Raw genomic sequence first — 8844 nt, forward strand, 5'->3', positions numbered from 1 at the left:
TTGCTCCAATCTATTCTGAAGGAATGATTCTCTTCAGTGAGCTTTTGAGATTCTTTTTCTATCTGGCAATTTCGGCTTTTTAAGGCATTCTTCCTCTCATTGGCCTTTTGAGCCTCTTTTACGATTTAGTCTATTTTTTAAGGTGTTACTTTCTTCAGTAAGGTTGTTGACTCTCATTTTATAATTTTCTTGCATCATTCTCATTTCTCTTCCCAATTTTTCCTCCACATCTCCTATTTGGTTTTCAAAATCCTTCTAAAGCTCCTCTATGGCCTGTAAGCAGCTTATTCTTTTCTTGGAAGCTTCTGGTGCAGGAGTTCTGACTTTGTTGTCTTCCTCCTATTCTATACCCCAATCCTTTTTGTCCCCAAAAAGGGAATACAAAATCAGATTGCTGAGCTTACTTTGATTCCTTTGCTTGTTCATGTTGCCACTCAATTACCTTACTTGAGCTGTTTGCCACAGTAGAACTCTGCTACCAGAGGGGGGTTCTTTGTCCCAATCACTGAGATTTTCTCAGCTGCTGGAGCTATTAGTTTGGTGCCCTCTCTGAAGCCCCCACACACTTTGGCAAACTGGTCATGCACCCCAGAACTTTCACCCTAGACCACAATCCAGATTCAAGCAGGTTAAAGCAAGAGCAATTACCCCTCAGACTGGTGGCTTGGTTCCCCTACAATCTGCAGGCCAGGAGCTCTGAAGGAGCCATGTGGAAGAGTCTGCATGTCTGCCACACCTCAGATGCTTCGTGCCTTGGGGACAAAGGCTGGACCGCACTCCTGAACTCCCAGGTCCCAAAGTCCACACTGCACTAACCTCTCACTTTGTCCTTAGCTTCTATGGATTGATAATTCTGGAAATCTCCACAGCTGCTAGTGATCTGAAGTCCCTCAAGGCAGAGGCTGGTTGTGGCTGCCATGGGGCTAAAACCTCCGGCTCATGCAGGGATGGGCTGGTCTCCCAGACCACTGAGCTGGCCCCTTTCTGCCAGCCTGCCAGACTGTCTTCATCAGGAGGTTAGCTTCTCTGTGTCATTTTGTGGGTTCTGTAGCTCCAAAGTATTTTTAGAGTCATTTTTTACATGAATTGGAAGAGGTAGAAGCAGAAGCCAAGTGGAAGACCTGTTTCTACTACACCAACTTGACTCTGTCTCCTCTATACCACAATTCCTAACTATGAGAAACTTCAATTGCATTAGAAACTTCAACACATACATATGAAAATACATACTAAATAGAGGGCATTGGGATAGAAGGATTAGGAAAGGCCTTGCTTGGAACATGGGGCTTGAGCAGAATATTAAAGGAAACTAGGGATTCTAAAAGGTGACTTACTCGACCTGGCCACCCTCTCCACTGAGGTTCAGTTGTTTCAGTCATGTCTGATTCTTTGTGACGCCAGCTGAGGTTTTCTTGACAGAGTTACTAGAGTGGTTTGCCATTTTTCTTCTCCACATAATTTTATAAAATAAGAAAACTGAGGCAATTGGGTGTGACTTTTCCTGGGGTTATACAGCTAGTAAGTGTCAGAGACAAGATTTGAACTCACTAAAATGAGTCTTCCTGACTCCAGGCCTGGTACTCTATGTACTGTGCCACTTAGATGTCCCTCCCACTGACTGAGTCATTGATCTCATCTCACTTCAGTGGATGGCCTTCCTGGGTAAGGCATAAATGGTATGAATCTCATGTCTGTTAAGCTTCTCATGATGGAGCTCTAGAATCTGACTAAGAAAGCAGTCAGACAATCTTCATGACCTATGTACTTACCAGCTTTCTAACCTGGGAGGTTGTGTGGAGCTCATGGTAGGCGTCTAGCTTTGGGAAGATGTGATCAACTTCACATCACAAGGAGGTCTCAGATCTGTACTTCGAAGGAAGGATAATTGTGACATTTTTGCCCAAGACTTGGCATTAGGAATACCCGGGTTTGAATCTGTTTCTTACATAGTTATTGTCTGTATCACCATGGACAAAAATAAAAGAAGAGTGGCCTGGTTGAAAGTAAGTGGGGCAATAGAAAGTAATTTTATTCCAAGATGTAATTAGTCAAAAAAATTCGAGAAAAAAAACCTGAGATGTCAAGCAATTACTACAGGTCAAAATAAGGACTGCCAAGGAAGCAATTTATGCAATTACACCAAAAGAAAACAATGCAGAAGCAAGCAAAACTCTGACCAATGTTGTGACTGGTCTTGACTTCAATGGTAAAGTATGCCTCCAAAGGCATACCTTGTGAGATAATGTAAATGTGATGGTTTGCTTGGTTTTTATGAAGATTTTATTATAAGGAAGTGTTACATGACAGGGATCTATTATAAGTAAGTTATGTAAATGTATACATATATGTGAAACATATACATATGTATATTCACTTTGTACATACTTAGGCATATATATTTGTATATATAAATCTATATATGTGTATGTACAAATATTTACATACTCATACATAGAGATAGACAGAAAGAGACAGAAACAGAATGACAGAGAGATTGCACAGAAAACAGAGATTTTGAAGCCCCAGGGCATAGGTTCAGATCCTGTCTTTTTTACTCACTGTGTGAGTGAATACTGTGTGTCAATAACTCTGGATGAATCACTTTCTCAATCTCAGTTTCCTCACCTATAGATGGAGGAGGTAAGGAATGACAATTTTGCAGCTCCTTTCTTTTGCTAAATGCTATGATTCTAAGTCATCATGGCACAGTGGAAAGGAGCCCTACCTTTGGAGTCAACTGGGTTCAAACCCCATTTCTGTCACTTATTTCTAGTTTTGCCTTGGACAAATCACTTTGTCTCTCTTGGACTCAGTATCCTAATCTGTAAAATGAAGCCATTGGCTTAGGTGACCTCTAAGTTTCCTCCAGTTTTAAATTTGTGATCTTATGAGGCCAGCACTTCCCTTCTCTGCACCCTTAGCACCTCCTTAAGGATTATCAAGTACGCCTTAAGGATTATCATGTAAGTTATAAGTTGGTTAGAGAGAACTCCCACATTAAAAACTATAATGTGTCTTCGATATGGCGATGTGTCTTACAACTACATGTGAAGTCTGGCAATTCCAAAAGTCTTCCCTTGGCCCTGACTCATGGTATCTCTGGAGCATGCCATTGACTTCTCAGACTTGGTTTTGTAATGAGCCTTCAAAGCCATATCCTAACCACTGATGAAACAATGGAAGTCTGGTTATACACAAAGCCTCCCAAACTCTGTCTCTGGCCCATGCCAATCTGCTGCCAGTGAAGCAATTATATTTCAATGACTTTATTGACAAGCAGGGCTATTGAGTCAAGGTTACTGACCATGTGTTGCTGACCACATCTATTTTTAAAGTACCACTCATCAGCCCTGACTAAGGGTTAGTTACATGTGGTTTTTGTGGGCAATTGTACTGTGGCTTTCTTTGTTTAGGGGTCTTTATAAGTATGTTGTGTGGATTGTCAATCATTGCTGGCCTTTCTGAACTCCAATTTGCTATTTTTCTTTCGATGCAGAGGGAGAGGTAGGAGGAGGTGGAGAAGAGGAGGCCAGTTTTAACAAAACCTTACTGTCAATGTGCTGGAGTTGGCCTTGGTTTGGCCAGTCTTAATGTTAACCTATAGTGCCATCATGTGGTAAGAATAAGCTAGTCAAAGTGATTTTCCTAGCCACCCTGACATAAAATCTGCAGAACTCTGCAATCTTATTGATGAATAGGGGCCATAGTACTGAGTCTTCAGACAATGAACGTTTAAGTGGGGAAAAACTCTTTTAAACCATATTATTGACTCAAATGTTAAGTACTGAGGGCATTTTCCAGACTTTCGAAGTAAAGCAGTCCTTTGAGAAATGGAACAATCTCAAGAGGCCCCAGCCCTAAACTGTCCAATACAATGAAATCTCTCGTAACACAGACAGGGCAAAATCATCCATCGAGTCTCATGTAAATATGTTGGAATATTAATAATAGTTGAGATCAATAGGAAAGTTTAAACTTTAACAAGGGTTTATATGGGTGGTTCTAATAGATCTCCAAACTCTCTTGTGAAACAGATGTTAGTATTATGTCCATAATGAAGAGGAGAAAACCAAGATGCAGGGAAGTTAAGAGATCAGCCCACAGTTACCCAAGGGTCTGGAACAGAATTAGAATGTCCCCTTGATTCCAAGTTTGAAGTTCTCTCCATTTTCAATCAGAGAATGAAACCTTTAAATAGTTAATATTTGATTTGATTTGAAAATAAGGAATAAAAATGAACAAAATATAAATAAGTATATAAAATAAATATGTATATTCCTGAAATTTTTCTATGATTTCTAAAGGATTATTCATACCAGGGTTTGATCTAGAAGCTTAAAATCTCAGAAATGAAATTTCCCAAGGGAATTACATTGAATCCCAACCTAAATCAATCAATCAATCAATCAATCAGTAAACATTCATAGGATCATTGATTAAGAGTTATAAGGGACCTCCGAGGTCATATAGACCAATCTCATCCCTTTACAAATATGCAAACTAAGTTATGGATAGGTCAAGTGATTTATCCAAGGCCACACAGGTAGTAAAAATGAGAAGTTAAATTTAAACCCATTCCAGAGTTAGCCTTCTTTCTTTACTTAGGCTCCTCCTCTGTTCCATGTTAAGCCCAATACTGTTGATACAAAGACATTTTTTTTTAATGAAGGTGCTCAAGTAACTTAAGTATGAACATCTCTGAACAAAGGAACATGGAGAACATCCCTGGCAAAGTAGGTCAAACTAAATGAACTCTGGTGTTTTCCACCTCTGAGAGTCTAAGATTATAAATGGTCTTTGCTTAAAGATCTCAGAGCACACTTCCTAACAAGGCAGCTCATTCTATTTTTTATATATGGGATTGGTTTCAGCTCTGGTGGTCTCCTGTGAAAAAATTAACATTGTAAAAAAAAATACTCCATTTCCCAACTGTTCTGTCAGCATTGGGCACCTCGCCTCAAATCATATACAGTATGTATATGAGGGAAAAGTCACAAGTTTATAGTGCTTGTTTATAATTGGAGTCCTTTCACTCCTCTGATTTGCAGCCCCACTGGGCTTGTCTTTGTCTTAGGAATCTTCTCCCAGTCCTTACCATCTCTAACAAAATTGATATGTAGCTATTTGTATCTAATTTGTACGCATACATGTAAACATATATGTTAGCTTATGGGCAGCTAGATGGCACAATGGATAGAGTGCTGGGCCTGGAGTCAGGAAGACTCATGTTCCTTAGTTAAAATCCAGTCTCAGACAGTTACAGCTATGTGACCCTGGGCAAGTCATTCAACCCTGTTTGCCTCAATTACCTCATCTGTAAAATGAACTGGAGAAGGCAATGGAAAATCACTCCAGTATCTTTGCCAAGAAAACCCCAAATGGGGTTGGGTTGAGTCAGACATGACTGAAATAACTGAACCATAATAACTTCCTGGTTACCAAACCCTAAATGCATGCTCCTTGAGGGCAGGGACTATATTCACTTTTGTCGTTATATTCCCAGTTCTTCAAACAGTGGTGGGTACAATGTGGATGTTTATAGATGTTTTTTGAACTGAAATGAACTGAATGTTTCCCGTTTTTGTTTGGCGGCGGTGGTGGTGGGAGTTTTTGTTGGTCTTTTTTGTTTGTTTTGTTATTGCATACACATATATGTGTATACACACATATATATATGCATAGTATGCATGTATGCATATATACATATGTGTATATATGTATATATAATATGGCTTTATATTTGTCCTCATAAGTATATATAAATGGTTATATATATATATATATATATCTATATGTGTGTGTGTGTGTGTGTTGAAACTATTCCCTATTTAGAATATATATAATATGCGATATATTTAAAATTCTATTTAGGGTATATTTAAGATAATAGATTTTGTGATGAAGTGGACCTTAGTGGTCGTCTAGCTATCTGAAGGCTCAAACCCTTCATTTTAAAAATGAGGTTAACTAAGTACACGATGCATTGAATGACCTACCCGAAGGCATAAACATAAAACACCGTGTGTGGATTTGAACTCTGATAAAATGGCAAACTACTCCAATATCTTTGCCAAGAAAACCTCAAATGGGCTCATAAAGAGTCAGATATTATTGAAAAACAATTGAACAACAGCTTCAGATTCCAAATCCAATACATTTTTTTTTCCCATTTGGGATTTTTTCTATCTTTACATCCTGGCTTTTCTGACTTCCTCGTCACTTTTAATCTAATGGCTTTGCTTCATGAATATCTCCAGTTCATCCTGTATAATCTCCTTTTTTCATAGTTGTTTGTGTCTTCTCCCCCCCCCCTTTAGACTGTGAATTCCTTGAGTTCAGGGGCATTTTTTACCTTTTTTCGTAAACTCAGTGCTTTGATTAGTTTCTAGGACATAGTAGGTGTTGAATAAAAGCTTTTTGGCTTGACTTGAAAATAGCCAACCCTATACCAGCCCAATTATTTGGAAAGTTGATGGGTTAGACAAAATTCACTTCCTTGGAAGGGAAAACTAAGGTAAAATGGCTGTACTGTATGACAGGCAGAATCAAAGGATTGTGGAACATTCTAATTGTCAGAGAACTTAGAATACTACCCCATCATTCTACAGAAGAAGAAACTGGGCCCCAGAGAGGGGGTGATTTTCCCAAGGTCATATAGATAGTTAGTTCTTGCCTCTCTTTATAAAGATGTTTCAGTATACAGATCTCTTTAAAAAAAAGTTTTTGAAAAATCCAATTTCCTGTAATAGGATAACCCTATTGAGAAAGTTTCCCCTCATCAACAAATTAAATGAGATAGAGATGCCCGGCTAAAGAAAGGAATGTGGAGGAGCTTAGCATGTGCTGGGTAAATAAGCAACTGTCACAAGGTGAGCCAAAGAAGGATCCAAATGAGCTCTTCTCCTGATTCTGAGTCCCCACCTCCCACACAGTGCCCACAACCCACAAACTATCCTCAGCGGACCCGAAAGAACAATTTATCTCCTATTATAGAACAACGTTTAAATCATCTCAGAATGCCTCTGTAATGGGGCTTTATAACAATGTCATCTCTTAAAATAGCAGCATGTTTTCAATCATGACCTTCAGCGCTGTTGAAAGTTTGTGATAGTGAACGGCATTTTGTAGAACGCCTTCCATTAATTGTTCTCTGAAAAGCCACAGAAGACTCTGAATCCTCCTGTTTGTTCCAATGGTGTTCTTGAGAGATCACTAAGGCTGTGTGTACATGGGGCTCCCAGATTCAACCAGAACTCCAAGTTACTCTTTAGTTTGGCCAGCTAGCTTTCTGCAAAAGAGTTTTGGAAACTTCTTTGATTGACATATAGCATCAACAGGCATTTCCTGCTTAGTTTTGCTCTCAAACTAGTAACTAAGCTTCCCTAACACAGCTCTGGCAAGAGGCAGGCCTAAGAGATCAGGGGATGACTCAGAAAGTATTGCCAAGAGCACCTAGTTAACCTTATGTTATTGACTCATCAATGCCCAGCCGCCTGATATTTGCTGTGCCTTAAGACCTCTATAGCCTGTAGTGTAGTCTTTCCCCAAGGACATACACAGGACAGGGGAACAGAAAGACAGAAGGAAGGAAAGTAACCACAGAGTGTTCTACTACAGAGGTCCCACCTGATTCTACTTCCTGCCAGCAAAATGACCTCTACAATATAAAGGCCAATCCAGAAGAATCAGCCCGAAAGCCTGGATTGCTTTGCATTTATAAAATCATAAGTCTAAAGCTAGAAGGAACCTTATAGTACATCTAACCCAACTCCATCATTTTAAAGATGAGAAAACTGAAATCTAGGGAGGTAATGAGTGTCTAAGGTGGGATGTTATAATATAGCTACAGAAAAGCCTAGAGATAATCAAAGGTATGGAACAACTGTAGCCTTCCTGACCCTAGCCAATGTCCGTCATGGTGACATGATCCAAAATTTTTCCTGAGATTCAACTTCATTTGCAAGGTGGAGAGACAAGAAGATTGAACCCAGTCAAAACATTTGGCTTTTGTAACAGTTCCCAATTACACACTAACTTAAAATTACCTGGAGCGGTTTTCTAGCTTGACCCTACAGGCTAAACAATAAGGAAAGATGATCTTCATTTCTCCTTTCTTAGCATTGAGGGTTTATGTCTGGCTTCTATCTATAATAATCTGGAGACATGAGGCTTTATACATCCCTGTTGGGAAATGGACAGTACCTCAAGGAGATGAGGTTAGGCGGAGAAATGGCATCATCAATCAGGGGTAAAATCATCAAAGTCTTTCTTCTCTTTTTAGAGATATACCTGCATACCTATGGCACCATGATCGTAAGGATCTTTTTTGTTATTCTGCTCTCTCATCTATAACCACCACCACTCTGATGGTTCAGGAGTTCCATAAATGTCCCTTTGCCTTTCTTCCTTGTACATGGGAGAGTTTAGGGGAAAGAGGGTAGGATGAGTTGTTAGAAGCCTGGAATGGTAGACTTAGATTTATCACTGTTGGCTAGGAGATCTCTAATATCATTGTGACCTTTCTGGCCCACTCTCTATATGAGTGAAATGAGGGAGATAATTTTGTGACCTTCTCAATTCAACCCTCTGAAACTAGCCCCCCATCTTCCCTTTTAGATGTCTTTCACATTATTCCCATTCCAGTATCCTACATGCTAAATTTACTGGTCTACCAGGTGAGCCTGAATTGGCAATTATCCCATCTCCTCTGCATACAAAGACTGTAGAAAAGCTCTAGAATGCCCTAACTTTTCACCTTTTCTTATTTTTATTACTTTTCTTCAGAACTTAGTTAATGAACTATATATTTTCATGATTTTCACCAGCTATTAATGCTTTCTCTGT

Source organism: Petaurus breviceps, unplaced genomic scaffold (genome assembly GCF_028583685.1).
Source record: "Petaurus breviceps papuanus isolate PSGF00001 unplaced genomic scaffold, PetGlider_PUasm1.0 188, whole genome shotgun sequence".
Classification (NCBI taxonomy): Eukaryota; Metazoa; Chordata; class Mammalia; order Diprotodontia; family Petauridae; genus Petaurus; species Petaurus breviceps.